Source organism: Poromitra crassiceps, assembly GCF_964638095.1.
Source record: "Poromitra crassiceps genome assembly, chromosome: 13".
Taxonomy (NCBI): domain Eukaryota; kingdom Metazoa; phylum Chordata; class Actinopteri; order Beryciformes; family Melamphaidae; genus Poromitra; species Poromitra crassiceps.
The window spans coordinates 37,405,689-37,425,950 of record NC_139644.1 but is presented as its reverse complement, the minus strand read 5'-3'; the positions used below and the strand labels follow the sequence as shown (position 1 = coordinate 37,425,950).

Below are 20,262 nucleotides of genomic sequence, written 5' to 3'. Positions count from 1 at the left end.
GTGTGTGTGTGTGAAGGAAGCCTCACTGTGTGGGTGGCTCTGTGTGTTATGCTGATGCAGTGAGTAGAGAATCAGCCCTTTGAGTCGCAGCTTTCCGAGTGAGAGAGAGACTGGTAGTACCAGGCACGGGAGGAGGGGAGACACACACACACACAGACACACACACACACACACAGACACACACACGCACACACACACACACAGACACACACACACACACACACACACACACACACACACACAGACACACACACACACAGGCGATGTGGGCCCGCCAGTGTGAAAGACATGGAGAATGGAAAACACTCAGTGTTTTGCTCCAAAATGAGATGTCCATTTTTTGACAAAAAGCAACACCTACAAGACACCACTCTTACAAAATGACTGATGCTACCAAACTTCACATTTCTGGAATATCATGGAGTGTGAGGGGGCGTGCTCTCCAGGTGGGGGCGTGCTCTCCAGGTGGGTGGCGTGCTCTCCAGGTGGGGGCGTGCTCTCCAGGTGGGGGCGTGCTCTCCAGGTGGGGGGCGTGCTCTCCAGGTGGGGGGCGTGCTCTCCAGGTGGGGGCGTGCTCTCCAGGTGGGGGGCGTGCTCTCCAGGTGGGGGGCGTGCTCTCCAGGTGGGGGGCGTGCACTCCAGGTGGGGGGCGTGCTCTCCAGGTGGGGGGCGTGCGCTCCAGGTGGGGGGCGTGCTCTCCAGGTGGGGGGCGTGCTCTCCAGGTGGGGGGGCGTGCTCTCCAGGTGGGGGGCGTGCTCTCCAGGTGGGGGGCATGCTCTCCAGGTGGGGGGCGTGCTCTCCAGGTGGGGGGCGTGCTCTCCAGGTGGGGGGGCGTGCTCTCCAGGTGGGGGGCGTGCACTCCAGGTGGGGAAGGCCAGCGAATTTGGCCAATTCACTTCAGAGACTTCAGGGAATACAAGGGAACTTTACAAATGGGTCGCTTGGCAGGAAAATAGCAGACTGTCTTTTGCAACTGGCTTGATTCATTTCTTGCATTAGATGGTGGTTTTCGATGGTGGTCTGGTTTCCTCCACCGCGAGTCCAGCTCTGTAGTTCAAACCAGACTGTTGATCGGTTGAATAAAAAATCACATTAACTAAGGCGGAACAGTTTTTTATCAATTCATAGAGAAAGTCATGGAACTTCACTGAAAAACGATGATTTATTTTGCATACTGTATGATCTCACACGTATCTGAAAACTGTAAGCAGTTTAGCAGACATTCATTTGATTTGACACTTATTGAGAGTTGAGTTAAGTTGAGCGGCGCTGATGTCATCAGAAGGCACTGAATCATGTTGTATTAACTCATTGAGTGCCAGCCACTTTTGGAGAACGGACGCTCCCAGTGCCAGAGTTTTCAGAGCGTTTTCAGTGATTTCTCGAGGCCCACAGAATATTGTGTGATATTACTATGTAAACACCGAACACGCAAAAAGAACAAGGAGACTCTATTGTATCATCAGCAAAAAAAAGTTTATTGATACCATTTTCCGTTCTTTAGTTATGAGCCGGAGAAGATAGGTTGTTTTCAGCGTTTTCAGGCATTTCAAATTATAAGCTGAGATATTCAGCCTTTTGTGAAATGCAGCATTTCAAGCACATTCACTGACTCTAGATACGGTAATATTTTCTGATGTAGTGATGTGGTGTAGTTGTGTCCTGCCCTGCGTGCCCCACCCCCCCTCCCCCCCCTCAGCTGAAAACTCCTCCCCACACTAGTAACACACAGCCTCGCACCAAGCGTCTAGGAAGCCTGGGAAGCGCCGCCTCCCAGGCAGCGCAACATGGAGAAGCCACACGCGGACTGCAGTGAAAGGTTTGGCTTTTCAGTGTCGCGCTGCTGCTTTTCTAGCGGCTAATCATGTGGAGAAACTATGCTGACAGACAGACAGAGGCAGAAGGACTCAGTTGTGTGCGCGGATTGACTGTGTTCGCACGCACCGTCAGTTGCAGCCAGAACAATCTACATGGCTCTGGACTGCAGCATGAGCGGGTTCTCTTTCATCAAGGCTATTTCAGGCTGTGTATTCCTGACATTTCTGTAATCTGGAGAGCACTGTCGCCACCTAAGGGTTCTGTAAAATAGGTTATAGACCTCCAATAGCTACTATAGTTGTACAGGAGCTGCGGAAGGCTTTGATCGACGTCCCACCGTCAAAAAACGCATTGGACGTCGAAGGACGTCCGTGGCACTCTACGTCACTATTTAATTGGACGTCGAAGGACGTCCATGGCACTCAATGAGTTAATTACAAGTCTTGTGATGACATCACTGTCTTGTGATGATGACATCACTGCTCCAAACTGAACTGGAGTCAAACTAAACACATGTCTGCAAAACTGCTGATAGTTTTCACACATTATGTGCAAAATAAATCTGCATTGTTTTTGTTTTTTTGGTGAAGTGGCCCTTTAGGGGATAGGCGGTAACACCATGTTGACACTTTTTACTGATCCATAATAGAAATGAAGTCATCAGTTACACATGAAACTTAATTAAGTGTAATTAAATGCACACTAAGGTGTGTGTGTGTGTGTGTGTGTGTGTGTGTGTGTGGCGCCTGATAAACCTGCATATTCAGTGACTCGGGTTTGACCTCGGGGTGCCTCCCTACATACCTGCTACTAACACACACACACACACACACACACACACACACACACACACACACACACTTACACTTCCAGCCAGTAGTGCCAGATGTGTGGTTCTCCCCACCAGAGATTAGACCACTCGCACACACTGACGCCTGGCCAGCGTGGCTGTGGTGCATGCGTCTGTGTCTGCATGCGTGTGTCTGTGTGTGCGTGTGTGTGTGTGTGTGCGTCTGTGTCTGCGTGTGTACGTGTGTTCTGTATGTGTGTTTGTGTGTGTGTGTTTGCGTCTGTGTCTGCATGTGTGCGTGCATCTGTGTCTGCGTCTGTGTGCGCGTGTGTGTGTGTGTTTGCTCTGTGTGGTTGTGTGTTTGCGTGTGTTCTGTGTGTGTGTGTGTGCGTGTGTTCTGTGTGTGTGTTTGCGTCTGTGTGTGCGTGCGTCTGTCTGCGTGTGTGTGCACGCGCGTGTGTGTGCGTGTGTTCTGTATGTGTGTGTTTGCGCATGTGTGTGTTTGCGTGGGTGTGTTTGCGTGTGTTCTGTGTGTGTGTGTGTTCTGTGTGTGTGTGTGTGTGTGTTAGCAGCAGCAGTTCAGGAGTTGAGGGAGAGGAGTAGAAAGTAGAAACAGTGTGTTGAAGCAGATGTAGAGTTTATTGACCCAATTACAAAGATGGAGTGGAAAATGGCGAAATCCCCTCTGCTCTTTTGTTTAAACTTTAAACTGCTCGCTCTCTCTCTCTCTCTCTCTATCTATCTGTCTCTCTCTCTCTCTCTCTCTGCCTCTCTCTGTCTCTCTCTCTCTCTCTCTCTCTATATGTCTCTCTCTCTCTGCCTCTCTCTCTCTCTCTCTATATGTCTCTCTCTCTCTGCCTCTCTCTCTCTCTCTCTCTGCCTCTCTCTGTCTCTCTCTCTCTCTCTCTCTCTATATGTCTCTCTCTCTCTCTCTCTCTCTCTCTCTCTATCTGTCTCTCTCTCTCTCTCTCTCTCTATCTGTCTCTCTCTCTCTCTCTGCCTCTCTCTGTCTCTCTCTCTCTCTATCTGTCTCTCTCTCTCTCTCTCTCTGCCTCTCTCTGTCTCTCTCTCTCTCTCTCTCTCTCTCTCTGTCTCTCTCTCTCTATCTGCCTCTCTCTCTCTCTCTGTCTCTCTCCCCCTCAGCCTCTTGCGTGAGCTTCTCTCTCTCATTTCTCTCTCTTTGTGTATGAAGACAGTCATATTACTGCTCTCTCTCTCTCTCTCTGTTTATGAAGACAGAGTCATATTACGCCCAGAGAGTTTCTGCCTCCACCACAGACTGGGGCTCAGCAAGGGGAAGGGGACAATAAGTGTGTGTGTGTGTGTGTGTGTGTGTGTGTGTGTGTGTGTGTGTGTGTGTGTGTGTGTGTGTGTGTGTGTGTGTGTGTGTGTGTGTGTGTGTGTGTGTGTGTGTGGTGATCTGGGGGAGTCAGGCTCCCGTCGTGGAATGCATGTTGCGCTGCCCTGGGTTAACCCTCCCTCTGTGTGTGTGTGTGTGTGTGTGTGTGTGTGTGTGTGTGTGCAGATTGGGTGAGTAAGAGCTTTGTTGATGAGTCTAGTCTTAATAATGCAGCTTTTGAATTGGTTTCCATGGCGACCAGTGCAGTGGCTTGTGATGAGAGCTGCTCTCAGAGCGTCTCAGGCCAGCATGTGAGCCATGTGCTTTTGTTTGGTCAACCTATGAGATGCACACACACACACACACACACACACACACACACACACCTGACATCAGTATAATGCACTTACCGTATGTTATTGACATTATTATGCTGCCTTCAAACGGGGTCGTGTTTACCGCGTTCCCGAGAACACTGTGGTTTTCACGACTTCAGGAGCCGAGTGCACCAGCTGGGCGTAAAAAAGTAGGTCTTAACTGTTACCGCCGGTCTTAGCTACGCCCGACGTTGTGATTTGAATTTACACCGAGTGCACCAAGCCTGACTTAAAGGAACACTCCGCCCATTTTCAACCAGCTTTGTATCATTAGAACATCAGTAGTATATCAGAAAACTGGAAAAGGTTTTGAAGTCTGTCATTTAATTTGACAGTTATTGAGTGTTAAAGTGTGGACCAGTGACATCACTGGTCCACACTAACTCAAATTAATAACTCATTAACTCAAATCAACTCTCAATAACTGTCAAACTAGATGAATGATGAATAGTTTGACAGTTATTGAGAGTTGATTTGAGTTAATGAGTTATTAATTTGAGTTAGTGTGGACCAGTGATGTCACTGGTCCACACTTTAACACTCAATAACTGTCAAATTAAATGACAGACTTCAAAACCGTTTACAGTTTTCTGATATACTACTGATGTTCTAATGATACAAAGCTGGTTGAAAATGGGCAGAGTGTTCCTTTAACATGGTCATAGCTGTGCCCGGTCTTTTAGGCCGCGGACGTGCGCGTTCACGTGAATACGTGCTTGTTGCCAAGCAACACACTTCTCTCAGACGAGCTGGAGACAGCTGACAGACAGCTCCTCCAACTCAGCTCAAACTTATAGAGTTGTATTCAAAGCATAGAAACGTTCTCACAGCTAAATTGAACAGCGCCAACACAAACAAACAGAAACAAGATGCATGGAATTTGATCACAAGTGCAATCAGTACTGAATGCGATGGCGGACGGCGCACTGCGGGCAGTTGACGAAGTCAGGAAGAAATGGAAAGATCTTCCGACGCATCAGCTTTTAAAAACCCGGTCCTGCGCCCAAAACGTCCATTTACAGCACATATCGATCGATATTTTTGGAGAAGATTCCCCCGCATCACACAGGACTGAACGGCACTGACAGCACAGAGCTGTCAGTCCCGACAGCGCAGATCAAGATGAGACAGCTGTCACTGAGTACGCCTTGGGCCGGTTGCACCAACTGGTCTTACACTGGTCTTAAGCTAAGTTGGTCGTAACTTTACGACCTAACAGCTACGCCGGTTGCACCAAGACGACTTAAGCCTTATTTTCACTAAGACCAGGCGTAACTCCTACGCCTCGTCAGGAGGAGGCGTAGCAGAGATCTCCGCGGAGACCTTTTTGACCGTCGTAACACCGCCAGTTCGCTGTCTTTGAAAGCACGACGTTAGATTATAACTAACTAGTTGTGTGGCTTAGCCTTCCCAAATGTTGCCGTTACTTTTTTAGAATGTAATACATAGAATTGGGAACGTTACATTCAATTTCATTCAGACTCCCTGACACTAATCGCCGCCGCCATTTTCCCCCGGGGCTTCCACAGGAGGAGGGTGGTGGGAGGAGGGAGGGTGTAGTGACGCACATACAGTAGTGGGTGACGGCGCGAGGCACATGTGGGCCAATCAGAGGGCATTCCCCGACAATTCACATGAACGCGCATTGCTACGACCAGCGTAGTTAAGACCAGAGTAAGCCGTGTTGGTGCAACAGGCGTAAATCCACTCTAAAGACTGGTCTTAACTAAGACCGACGTAGGAGTTACGACCAGGCATAGTTAAAGTCCCTGGAAACCAAAATCCACAAAAACGTTCTAACTATGTTATTTAGGGTCTTATGTTAGTAATTTTGTGCCTCCGAAATTATTATACATTACTTTCAACCCAAAGCCTTAAAATCGCCACTTTTCTACAAGATTCTACAAAGTACTTCCTCATTGAAGACAGCAGTGCGCGAGGTGCTAAAACGCAGGAGCTTATGACGTCATAAGCTCTATATAACCTTTGTACACGCACGCAATCCGCACCCACCCTGCTTTTGTCCGTTCTTTGCCCCCAGTGACAGCGCTCCCTCGCTGTCCGTCTCCCTCCCACTCTGTGTGCCGTCGTGCCTCTCTCTCTCTCTCTCTCTCTCTCTCTCTCTCTCTCTCTCTCTCTCTCTCTCTCTCTGGACTAGTGAGAGAGAGCGAGAGACACGCAGGTTACTCTCTCTTTCTCTCTCTCACACACACACACACACACACTCGCAAGTAGGGATGTCACGATACCAAAATTATGAGTTCGATACCGATACCTGCCTAAGTATCTCGATACCGATACTGAAACGATACCACGGCAAAAAACTAAAACATCAGGAAAAGTATTGGAATAAATAGAGGGGACAAAACATGGAACTTAAAACTTATTTTATTGATTTAACAAGGTAATGCACAGCCATGTAGTCATTTTACTACATGCTGGTAGTACTGCCACCACGTGTGGCGCTGAACATGCTAGAACTTTTATTATCTAGTGTAAAATTAACATAATCTCTCCTGTAAACATATTTTAAAGGAATGTCAACCGTTTAAACTTATAAATAATATAAATAAAATATATTTTCACACAGCTGCTACACTATTATAGCTATTTGTTTTATCCAAAAAAAGTACTCTGTACTTGCAGCTCCTAAGCTTCATTAACATGAAGTGCCTGATTTATGGTTAATCTAGTAATATATATTATTTTCACACATAAATGTAGGCTATTGAAATGTAGGCTTATTATGTGGTGTATTCCCAGCCCCCCCCCCCCCCCCCCATACGTGTAGGCTAGGTGTTTTTTTACAATTAATTCGTATATCATTAATAATTGGGATTATTGTAAATATTAGGATAGGTGAGATCAGATGACTGCTTACCATGTAAAAGCTTTAATAACACTGGCATTGAGGACCATAGTGTTATTAAATATTGTACATGGTATGCAGTCATCTGATGTCCCCTCCCCTAAACGTTACATGTCATGACTTTCTCCTTGGCAGAGATCTGTGCTCCAGCACATTGCCTCGTGTTTCACTGTAAACGAGTAGGCTATTGTGACAAGCAAACTTTTTCCAGTGAAACAAGTTCGCTTGTCACACAATACTCGTTGGACTTATTTGAGGGCATGTATGTTTATCGTTCACGTTCGCTAACCTGTCGGTCTTTAAACTCTTTGAACAGGTCGGGGTGCCTGTCGGCAAGATGTTTAGCCAGGTTCGATGTGTTTGATCCTTTCGCTTGCGTCACGTTGAAGCACCTTTTACACACTGGTTTGGATGTGTCCACGGGCTTGCCTTCGCTGTCGGCAACGTAAGCAAAATATTTCCATATTTCGCTTCGTGCATCTGCTTTTTCTACAAGCGTTGGTCGGCTTGCAAGACTAGAAGAAGCCGCTGCCATTTTCGCTGCGTCTGTCCTGTGTGTCGGGGTGCTGTAGTGAGGACTGAACGACTGTGGCCAGAGAGCGAGCAGAGGGAAGAGAGGAAAGGCGACACGCCCCCACATGAAGCAGACAGAGTCAGAGACGAGCTTTTTTTCACTTTTCACGAGTCACCATTGGTTCAAGGCAAGGCTGTGTTGCCTTCACGTGAGGTGGGAGACAGGCTCTCAACTGTAATGCCGCTGTGTCTCTCTCCTCCGCTAACAAACACCACGGTCGCACACTGACGCAACCCATGACATTTTTTTAAGTATCGGTACTAAATTAACGTGGTATAGTATCCTTTTTAACGGCAGGGAACCGCGGTACCATACTAATACCGGTATACCGTGCAACCCTACTCGCAAGTGCTGTGTAACTTGATCTCTTTCTCCGTTTCCCTCCCCCCTCTGTCTCGCGCTCTCTCTCTCTCGGAAAACCTGCTGCAGAAAGGACACGCCCACACAGTCCGCGGGAGAAATACACTCTAAAAAATAATGATTTTCTCATGAATTTTGCCAGACTGTCAAACCTAAATTTATATACTTTGCGACGTTCATCATCGTTCAAATTTGGCTGGTGGCTTATTAACATAGGGTCCTGTGATGTGATGAACTCAAAATGCTAAATAATAAAGAAATATTTCTGGTTTCCAGGGACTTTAAGACCAGTTGGTGCAACCGGCCCCTTGGGTGTAACTTTTACGCCTGCTCCATACCAGATGTAAAAGTTACACCCAGGCGCAGCGCATACAGGGCTTAACACTACATGGTGCACTAGTCATAAAATTAAGTTAGTCGTAACTTTGAGTTCTACGTCGGACGTAGCGTTCCACCTAGGCGTACGCCCAGCTGGTGCACTCGGCTCCAGAAGTGGACATTTTCTGGAAGCTCCGAGTTCACAATATCGTGTCCAGGACTTCCCATGTCGTCGTAACCATTTGAAGGCAACATAACACATTGGTAGTGGACTGAACTGACAGTTTAATTCACCCAGGCAGCAGCTCTGCTGGACATTCCTGCAGTCAGCATGTCAACTGCAAGCTCCCTCACAACGTGTTGTGACGTCTGTGTGTTTGTGTTGTGTGATCAAACTGCACATTATGGAGTCACCTTTTATTGTGAGCAGCCCAAAGCACAGCTGAGCAATAATCATACTGTTTAATCAGCATGTGGATACGCCACACCTGTCAGGTGGATACACCACACCTGTCAGGTGGATACACCACACCTGTCAGGTGGATACACCTGTCAGGTGGATATGCCACACCTGTCAGGTGGATACACCACACCTGTCAGGTGGATACGCCACACCTGTCAGGTGGATGCATTATCTTGGCAAAGGAGTGCTCACGAACACGGATTTAAACAAAATCTGAGAGAAATCAGTAGGGGTGGGACAAAATATCGATACTCACGGTATCGCGATATTTCCACTTGCGATACGTTATCGATACACTGGCACCAAGTATCGATATGTTTATTAAAAAAAAAAAAAAAAAAAAAAATTAATAAACAGGCTAAAATATTATGCTGTGTGTGGTAGTTCAAACATAGTTTCAAGTTGACGTTTATTTATGTTTGTAGTTGAAACAGAAACATAAATACTGTAGGCTACATGAATGGAAATGTTTGATCATTAATATCTACTTTTAGAAATTATATAGGTAGGTAGGTTATATAGGTTTTCTTGTTTTAACACATTGAGTGCCAGCCGTTTTTTCAATCCTGTAGGTAAGTTGTGCCAGGTTTTTTTTTGAGGATTCTGGCTCATTTTACAAGAGCCGAGGATTCTTTTCTGTTAAGACTTCGTGAACACCAATCATCTAAAAATAACTAATAGAATGTGTGCTTTCTCTGTCTAAAAGAGTTAGTTTGCAGAGTTAGTAGTTATGTAGATATTAGCCGTTGAGTACAGCATGGTTTTAGCGTCTGAGACAGGAAGCTGAGATAATCGCAGTTTTGTGAAATTCAATCAAACAGGCAGAACAGTCACCTGCCTGTGATTATGGGTGCCCTTGGGCAAGTCTGTATACTGTATTGTGTGTGTGTGTGTGTGTGTGTGTGTGTGTGTGTGTGTTCGCGCGTTGCTCCGCGGCTCTGAGAGGAAGAGATCTCTGTCCGTTCTTTGCCCCCACAGCGTGTCTGTCTCCCACTCTGTGTGCTCTCTCTCTCTCTCTCTCTCTCTCTCTCTCTCTCTCTCTCTCTCTCCTCTCTCTCTCTCTCTCTCTCTCTCCTCTCTCTCTCTCTCGGGACTAGAGAGAGAGAGAGAGAGTGTGTGTGTGTCTCCAAACTCCTCCCTCCGCAGCAGGCGGAGGGAGGAGGCTCCGCGGCCGCTTTCGGGCAGTCTGGACTGTAAAAAAACTGGCTCGTTCGTGTCGGCTGAGAGCTTTGAAGAAGCTTTTGCGATTCTGGTCTTATTTATGCGCAAAGGTACTCGAGTGTGTGTGTGTGCGCGCGCGCGCGCGCGCGCGCGTGTGTGTGTGTGTGTGTGTGTGTGTGTGTGAAATCGAAAGAGTTTTCGCCCAGCTATTTCCTTGTAATTAGACTGGCTTTCTGCAGCGGACCCGTGGCTGTGGCTTTCTGTCTGTCTTGGGAGAGAACTGTCGCCACTTAGTGGTCGGTAAAATAGATTATACACATTCTCTTCCTCCAATATTGATATAGAAGACGTAAAAGGGGTTGATTGATGTCCCACCGTCAAAAAAAAAAAATGTTTATGTAAGACGAGATATCTCGTCTTTGGCACTCAACGGTCGGATTATGTAAGACGAGATATCTCATCCATGGCACTCAAGGTGTTAATAATAATAATAAAAAGACTTAATGTGTAACTTTTCCTCCGTGGTATCGAAAATGGTATGAGTGAGTGAGTGAACTCTGAGAGAGTTCATGTCAATTCTGCTAATAAATACATAATACCTCCTTCTTGCCTTTTAGGGGTATTTTTTTCTCTTCAGTTACACAGGTATCGTGATGTATCGTCTTCCAATATATCGATTATCGCAGTATCGCTGTATCGTGATAATATCGTTATCGAGGGCCAAGTATCGTGACGATATCGTATCGTGAGCTACTCAGCGATTCCCACCCCTAGAAATGAGCCTTTTGTGTGTGCATAGAAAAAGTCTTGGATCTTTTATTTCAACTCAAGAGAAATGGCAGTAGTGTAGCGGTTATACGTTTGTTCAGTATATATCCTTGTTTCTTTAGTGAGTCACACTGAAACTTTGCCACTGTGAAACTCCAGTATCGTCCATTCGGCAGGCAGAGGACCAGCTAATATTTGCACACACACGCAAACAAACACGGTGGTGCTTTGATGTGTGTGTGTGTGTGTGTGGGGGGGGGGGGGGGGGCGGTGTGGGTGTGTGTGTGGGGGGGTGTGTGTGTGTGTGTGGGGGGGTGGGTGTGTGTGTGTGTGTGTGTGTGTGTGGGTGTGGGTGTGTGTGTGTGTGTGTGTGTGTGTGTGTGTGTGTGCAGTTCTCTCTCGGTCTCTCAGACATCCTGTTGGTCAGTGTCACACCACACTGTGTGGTCACCCTGCCTTGGAATGATTCATCGGAACGTATCTCTCAATAGAGATACCGCAGGGATGATGTATTTTTGTAGGCTTAACCAGAAAACGCCGCCATTTTGGTTCGTCAGGAGAAAAGTCAATGGGGTTTTAGAATGGGGATTTCACTCAAATGCATAAAATAAGGTCTGTGGTTAACAAAAGTTTATGGGAACGCGAATTTGGGTTCAGCAGGATAATCTTCGCAAACGTGAATAACTTTTATGCTTTTTGAAGCGTTTTCTAAAAATTGCGTTACGTTCCAAAAGTCATAAAAGTTATTCACGTTTGTGAAGATTATCCTGCTGAACCCACATTTCACTGCTAATTTCAGTAATTAGGGCCGACTAAATGGGCAAAACGTGGCTAATAATTAGTGGCCAAAATGCCTCAACCCGCGTTCAGCACCATGGAGAGCTCCAGAGTGGAGCAGCCCACAGGTGGGCGGAGTTGCAATCAGTGAAGAGGACTCTGGGGAGAGAGAGAGAGAGAAGAGGCTGCATGCCAACTCTGTGAGCAAGGCCTGAATAAAGGAACCGTAACACAGGGACTATACGAATAATACAAATAGCAAATAGTAGTTTTGTTGGGTCGGGTTGTCAATACAGTAGTCCCCCTACGTCCCAGTGTTAAGCCACGTCATAGGGTGTGTGTGTGTGTGTGTAGTCCCTCATCTACGTCCCAGTGTTAAGCCACGTCATAGGGTGTGTGTGTGTAGTCCCTCATCTACGTCCCAGTGTTAAGCCACGTCATAGGGTGTGTGTGTGTAGTCCCTCATCTACGTCCCAGTGTTAAGCCACGTCATAGGGTGTGTGTGTGTAGTCCCTCATCTACGTCCCAGTGTTAAGCCACGTCATAGGGTGTGTGTGTGTAGTCCCTCATCTACGTCCCAGTGTTAAGCCACGTCATAGGGTGTGTGTGTGTGTGTAGTCCCTCATCTAAGTCCCAGTGTTAAGCCACGTCATAGGGTGTGTGTGTGTAGTCCCTCATCTACGTCCCAGTGTTAAGCCACGTCATTGGGTGTGTGTGTGTGTAGTCCCTCATCTACGTCCCAGTGTTAAGCCACGTCATAGGGTGTGTGTGTGTGTAGTCCCTCATCTACGTCCCAGTGTTAAGCCACGTCATTGGGTGTGTGTGTGTGTAGTCCCTCATCTACGTCCCAGTGTTAAGCCACGTCATAGGGTGTGTGTGTGTGTGTGTAGTCCCTCATCTACGTCCCAGTGTTAAGCCACGTCATAGGGTGTGTGTGTGTGTAGTCCCTCATCTAAGTCCCAGTGTTAAGCCACATCATAGGTAGGGATGGGTACCGTTCACATTTGAACCGATACCGGTACGGTACCGGTACCTGGAATTCGGTACGGTACCCAAAACGGTACCATTTTCGGTACTTTACACACTCTATTAACAAAAAAATTACAGTTGTAAAAAAAAAAAAAAAATCCAAACTTCTCAATTTCAACATTGTTCTTTATTTAGCACATTATTTATTTAGCACCAGACAAAATAAAACTCCTCCCTACAATACCTCCCTACCTCTCCCCTCCCAAACCAAGAGTTGTAGCAGCAAGGTTAGTTTAGTGGGGTTGGGGAAATAGTACTTGATGTCCAACACAGCTTCCAGCAGGGCCTGGTCTTCATCTTCAAAGAGCTCCCCAAGTGCTGAAAGTTTCTTCTGTTTATTGAGTGGTATCTGAAAATAAAAAAAGGCATCGTGATTCATCAAGCATTATTTGTGTTATCAATAGAAAGAAGTGTCAGTGCTATGCACATCTTAATAGAAATGACAATTGATTGTTAGTAACATAGCTTAGGCTACACTATGAATAACACACCCACTATCACTCGTCATTATGCAAAATAATAATTTACCTGAACCATATCCACCGCTGAGAAGAGGGTGAATCGTGTCTCCTCCTGTGCGGCTGTCACTGGCACATGGTTACCTAGCAATGAAAGCAAGAGTGCAACGTTAAATAACACGTCTCACGGTCGGTGATACGAGCTGATGATAATTATTATAGAACGTTAACAACGCTAAGCTATAAAGCTAACTCAGCCAAGAAGACAGTGAAAAGCCCTGTTATCTAACAACCACAACGGCAGTGAAACAACTTATCCAGCTAACGCTAGCAAATTAAATAACGTTACCTGATGTTGTAGAAGTCGATGCCTCTCTCAAGTTCCGTCATCATCCTCCTGCAAGACTTCAGCTAACGTTACAGCTGACGAGCTGAGGAGGTGGCTAACATTAGCTGCCGTGCGGTGTCTGCTTCATTCACTCAGGTTATCTAACACGTTACAGTCTTCAGCATTTAGCTAAATACATCTTGTGTTTGACCATGCTTCCTCAAGTTTGAGGTGTTTCCCTAGTCAGCTTTGCAATTCACATCACAAATGTTGCAACCAGTGTTGTCTGAGTCTATCTTGGTAAAGTGTAGCCACAGCTTTCGGCTGGCCCTGTTTTGCTTTCAGGATCTTCAGGTAGAGTGACGTATTGACGTAACGCGCTCTCCCGTGTTGCCTTAAGGTTCCGTCGGAATTTCTATTTTACCCACTCTCTTTCTATTACTCAGTTGCGTTCAAGTACCGAAATTTGGTACCGTTCGTTTATATGTGAACTGGTACGGGGCAGTACCGACGTATTTCGGTCGGTGCCTGTAAAAGTACCGAGTTCGGTACCCATCCCTAATCATAGGGTGTGTGTGTGTGTAGTCCCTCATCTAAGTCCCAGTGTTAAGCCACGTCATAGGGTGTGTGTGTGTGTAGTCCCTCATCTAAGTCCCAGTGTTAAGCCACGTCATAGGGTGTGTGTGTGTGTAGTCCCTCATCTAAGTCCCAGTGTTAAGCCACGTCATAGGGTGTGTGTGTGTGTAGTCCCTCATCTAAGTCCCAGTGTTAAGCCACGTCATAGGGTGTGTGTGTGTGTGTAGTCCCTCATCTAAGTCCCAGTGTTAAGCCACGTCATAGGGTGTGTGTGTGTGTGTGTGTAGTCATCTACGTCCCAGTGTTAAGCCACGTCATAGGGTGTGTGTGTGTGTGTGTGTAGTCATCTAAGTCCCAGTGTTAAGCCACGTCATAGGGTGTGTGTGTGTGTGTGTGTAGTCATCTACGTCCCAGTGTTAAGCCACGTCATAGGGTGTGTGTGTGTGTGTGTGTAGTCATCTAAGTCCCAGTGTTAAGCCACGTCATAGGGTGTGTGTGTGTGTGTGTGTAGTCATCTACGTCCCAGTGTTAAGCCACGTCATAGGGTGTGTGTGTAGGGGGGGTTGTTACTGGCAGGTGACCATCAATCATTTGGAGGTCCTTTTTCTATTCTAAACATCCAGTTGGTTGGTAAAATAGTCAGAGTTAGCTGGTGAGTTTGAGGTGTGAATTTGAGGTGTGTGTGTGTGTGTGTGTGTGTGTGTGGCCTGAAATGTGAGTTTTATGACTGAAGGTGAAGGTGGGGGGTTGGAGAAACACCAAACCGTAGATTTATTGAACCAATTAAGCAGCACCATGTTACTGACCCAGCCAACTCGTAAATGAGACGACCAAGGTGCCAAGGAAAGCATGGATGCTGATTTTTGAGCCAACTCTTAGGTTATGTTCTTATATTATGTTCATGTTATGTTCTTATGTTATGTTCTGATGTTTGTAGGATGGTTTAATCGGGGACAATTCTGCATCTTTTTTTCCCTTCAAAATCTCTCACTGGGCTGATGAGGGAGGGACTTGAGACTGAGGACAGCTGTGTTTGTGTCAAATTGAATAGTGTAGCCCTGCCGCCGCCTTCTTTTTGGATTTACCAAACATAACTCAATTAATTAGTAAATTCAGAAACCGCTTTCCCTGCCTTCTCCCCCAACTGCTCCCACATTTACCACTTTCCCTGCCTTCTCCCCCAACTGCTCCCACATTTACCACTTTCCCTGCCTTCTCCCCCAACTGCCCCCACAACTTCTCCCACAACTGCTCCCACATTTTGTTTTCTACCAAGTCACATGACTTAGTTTGGCTGTTCTACTCTGTAGCCTGCACTTTGCATTGCATCAGTCTAATTGGTGGACATTTCTCAGCATGGGTGAAGAAATGTAACATTTCCACACGTAAAGTGATTTTCCCCCACCTGCCATTTCTGTTGTTGAAGAGAATTGATTTATTAATTGATGTATTGTATTGTCGGGTAGCTGTCATGTGCTAAAGGATGTTTTTAGTTTTGTAGAATGTTGAAATATCTTTTTCAGCGAGTCTGATGAAAGCCAGCTGACGATCCACACTCTGATTCGCCCTCTATGGCTCCTCCCTCTTTTCTCCTCCTCCTCTCCTTGCTTTCGTTCTGACCTTTTCTCCACCTCCCCCCCCCCTCCTTCTTTCTCTCTCTTCTCCTCCCCCCCCCCTCCTTCTTTCTCTCTCTTCTCCGCCACACGCCACCTCCTCGCCACTCGCTTTTCTTAAAGACCTCCTAAAGTCAGAAACATGTTGTTCTTCTTGTTCCTTCAGTTCAGATGTTTGAGCTTCACTGTGCAGAATGACGTCTGTGCAGAGTCTGACACTAGAAGACTGTTTTCACATTCATCTGCTGAGAGTGGAAAGTCAGAAAAACTGATCTGTCGAGAGAGATATCAGATCAGTTTTTCTGATCTGATATCTGTCGAGAGACGTGGTTTCAAAAGTGACGCATGACGAACCGTCAATTGGGCTTTAGTCTCCAGTGCACATACACTGAGAATGGACTTGACAGTAAAGTAGGAGACCTCTTGTGTCCAGCAGGAAAACCTGTGACTAGGGATGTCAATTTTCGGTTAATTTCACTTTCGATTAACCGACGCTAATAATCGATTAACCTATCGGTTAATTCATAATTTTTTAATATTAAAAAAAAAAAAAAAAAAAAAAAAAATTGTCTATTTACTCAATGAGCTCATGCCCAAACAAGGCGTGTCTATTTAGATGCTGAAATGTTAATGCTTTTTGTGTTAGAATTTCTAACACAAAAAGCATTAACAAGCATTAACAAAAAGCATCAACATTTCAACACAAATTCTTTTTGTGTTAGAATTTCTAACACAAAAAGCATTAACATTTCAGCATCTAAATAGACACGCCTTGTTTGGGCATGAGCTCATTGAGTAAATAGACCCAAAAAAAAAAAAAAAAAAAATTTTTTAAATATTAACTGATAGACCGACAGCAATAACCGAACAACGACGTTAGCGACGGTTAATCGATTAACGGTTAACCGTTGACATCCCTACCTGTGACATTAAATAGGTTTGCATATTCACAGACTAATAAGGGAGAAGGAGTAGATGTCATTTTAAGGATTTTAACCGTGTGTGTGTGTGTGTGTGTGTGTGGTCGGGGGGGGCGGTCACTCGCTATCAACCTTTGGTCCTTTACTCTGTCGGCTATCGGCTCTCTTTCTGGCCCCACTCCTTATCTCTCCCTCTGTCTCTCCTCACCTCTTTCTTTCTCTCCACCTCCTCCCCCCTCCATCTCTCTCTCTCTGTGTCTCCTCACCTCTCTCTTTCTCTCCACCTCCTCCCCCCTCCATCTCTCTCTCTCTCTCTCTCCTCACCTCTCTCTTTCTCTCCACCTCCTCCCCCCTCCATCTCTCTCTCTCTGTGTCTCCTCACCTCTCTCTTTCTCTCCACCTCCTCCCCCCTCCATCTCTCTCTCTCTCTCTCTCCTCACCTCTCTCTTTCTCTCCACCTCCTCCCCCCTCCATCTCTCTCTCTCTGTCTCTCCTCACCTCTCTCTTTCTCTCCACCTCCTCCCCCCTCCATCTCTCTCTCTCTGTGTCTCCTCACCTCTCTCTTTCTCTCCACCTCCTCCCCCCTCCATCTCTCTCTCTCTGTCTCTCCTCACCTCTCTCTTTCTCTCCACCTCCTCCCCCCTCCAGCTCTCTCTCTGTCGCTCGGCCCCTCACTATCAGTGCTTCCTCATTGATATTCCGGGGAGACCTCAGGACCTTTAAATCCCTCTCTCTCTGACCCACCTTCTCCACCCTCTTCTCTCCCTCAGCCCACGCTCCCTCTCTCTCTGGCTCACCTTCTCCACCCTCTTCTCTCCCTCAGCCCACGCTCCCTCTCTCTCTGGCTCACCTTCTCCACCCTCTTCTCTCCCTCAGCCCACGCTCCCTCTCTCTCTGACCCACCTTCTCCACCCTCTTCTCTCCCTCAGCCCACGCTCCCTCTCTCTCTGACTCACCTTCTCCACCCTCTTCTCTCCCTCAGCTCACGCTCCCTCTCTCTCTGACCCACCTTCTCCACCCTCTTCTCTCCCTCAGCCCATGCTCCAGGCACCACCTTCTCCACCCTCTTCTCTCCCTCAGCCCACGCTCCCTCTCTCTCTGACCCACCTTCTCCACCCTCTTCTCTCCCTCAGCCCACGCTCCCTCTCTCTCTGGCCCACCTTCTCCACCCTCTTCTCTCCCTCAGCCCACGCTCCCTCTCTCTCTGACCCACCTTCTCCACCCTCTTCTCTCCCTCAGCCCACGCTCCCTCTCTCTCTGACCCACCTTCTCCACCCTCTTCTCTCCCTCAGCCCACGCTCCCTCTCTCTCTGGCCCACCTTCTCCACCCTCTTCTCTCCCTCAGCCCACGCTCCCTCTCTCTCTGACCCACCTTCTCCACCCTCTTCTCTCCCTCAGCCCACGCTCCCTCTCTCTCTGGCCCACCTTCTCCACCCTCTTCTCTCCCTCAGCCCACGCTCCAGGCACCAGCTTCCTCCAACTTCTCTGTCTGCAGGGCTGAAGGCTGTGTGCTCTTCATGAGTTGGCCAGAGTGGATGGGCACACTGAGGAACAAAGCAAAGTAGGGAAGTGGTGCAGGAGTAGAACTTTAGTATCAGGAGGGTTCAAAAACCCAAGAAAATGTTAGCTCACTTCTTAGCAAATCCAAGCGCACGGAGCGTTTTTTTTTCTTCTGTGCTTTGTTTTGTTTTTCCCTGCAGTCGCGCGCAGTACAGTTCAGGACGCAACGATCACACGGACGATAGCCAGCTAGTTTTGTCTGTTTTGATGTTGATTGTTCGCACTGTCAACATGAAAGACAGATTATTGGCAATTCTGGCAGGAGCGGAGTTTGAAGATCCCCCTGGCAGGATATGCCAGGATATGCCCACTTCCTGTGTGTGACTCCAGCAGACAGAGAGTAAAGTATGACCACTTCCTGTGTGTGACTCCAGCAGACAGAGAGTAAAGTATGCCCACTTCCTGTGTGTGACTCCAGCAGGCAGAGAGTAAAGTATGCCCACTTCCTGTGTGTGACTCCAGCAGAGAGTAAAGTATGACCACTTCCTGTGTGTGACTCCAGCAGAGAGTAAAGTATGCCCACTTCCTGTCTGTGACTCCAGCAGACAGAGTAAAGTATGACCACTTCCTGTGTGTGACTCCAGCAGGCAGAGAGTAAAGTATGACCACTTCCTGTGTGTGACTCCAGCAGGCAGAGAGTAAAGTATGCCCACTTCCTGTGTGTGACTCCAGCAGGCACAGAGTAAAGTATGACCACTTCCTGTGTGTGACTCCAGCAGACAGAGAGTAAAGTATGCCCACTTCCTGTGTGTGACTCCAGCAGGCAGAGAGTAAAGTATGCCCACTTCCTGTGTGTGACTCCAGCAGGCAGAGAGTAAAGTATGACCACTTCCTGTGTGTGACTCCAGCAGACAGAGAGTAAAGTATGCCCACTTCCTGTGTGTGACTCCAGCAGACAGAGAGTAAAGTATGCCCACTTCCTGTGTGTGACTCCAGCAGGCAGAGAGTAAAGTATGACCACTTCCTGTGTGTGACTCCAGCAGACAGAGAGTAAAGTATGCCCACTTCCTGTGTGTGACTCCAGCAGAGAGTAAAGTATGACCACTTCCTGTGTGTGACTCCAGCAGAGAGTAAAGTATGACCACTTCCTGTGTGTGACTCCAGCAGAGAGTAAAGTATGACCACTTCCTGTGTGTGACTCCAGCAGACAGAGAGTAAAGTATGCCCACTTCCTGTGTGTGACTCCAGCAGAGAGTAAAGTATGACCACTTCCTGTGTGTGACTCCAGCAGAGAGTAAAGTATGACCACTTCCTGTGTGTGACTCCAGCAGGCAGAGAGTAAAGTATGCCCACTTCCTGTGTGTGACTCCAGCAGAGAGTAAAGTATGACCACTTCCTGTGTGTGACTCCAGCAGAGAGTAAAGTATGACCACTTCCTGTGTGTGACTCCAGCAGAGGGTAAAGTATGCCCACTTCCTGTGTGTGACTCCAGCAGAGAGTAAAGTATGACCACTTCCTGTGTGTGACTCCAGCAGAGAGTAAAGTATGACCACTTCCTGTGTGTGACTCCAGCAGAGAGTAAAGTATGACCACTTCCTGTGTGTGACTCCAGCAGAGAGTAAAGTATGCCCACTTCCTGTGTGTGACTCCAGCAGAGAGTAAAGTATGACCACTTCCTGTGTGTGACTCCAGCAGACAGAGAGTAAAGTATGCCCACTTCCTGTGTGTGACTCCAGCAGAGAGTAAAGTATGACCACTTCCTGTGTGTGACTCCAGCAGAGAGTAAAGTATGCCCACTTCCTGTGTGTGACTCCAGCAGACAGAGAGTAAAGTATGACCACTTCCTGTGTGTGACTCCAGCAGGCAGAGAGTAAAGTATGACCACTTCCTGTGTGTGACTCCAGCAGACAGAGAGTAAAGTATGCCCACTTCCTGTGTGTGACTCCAGCAGACAGAGAGTAAAGTATGCCCACTTCCTGTGTGTGACTCCAGCAGACAGAGAGTAAAGTATGACCACTTCCTGTGTGTGACTCCAGCAGGCAGAGAGTAAAGTATGACCACTTCCTGTGTGTGACTCCAGCAGGCAGAGAGTAAAGTATGCCCACTTCCTGTGTGTGACTCCAGCAGGCAGAGAGTAAAGTATGACCACTTCCTGTGTGTGACTCCAGCAGGCAGAGAGTAAAGTATGACCACTTCCTGTGTGTGACTCCAGCAGGCAGAGGGT

At 47.3% G+C, this 20,262-nt stretch overlaps 1 protein-coding gene across 1 annotated transcript in view; it reads left to right on the top strand.

Annotated features, from left to right (window-relative positions):
* llgl1 (LLGL scribble cell polarity complex component 1) overlaps window positions 1-20,262 on the top strand; it is a 95,929-nt gene that overhangs the window by 8,626 nt on the left and 67,041 nt on the right. The gene's annotated exons all lie outside the window — the stretch shown is intronic.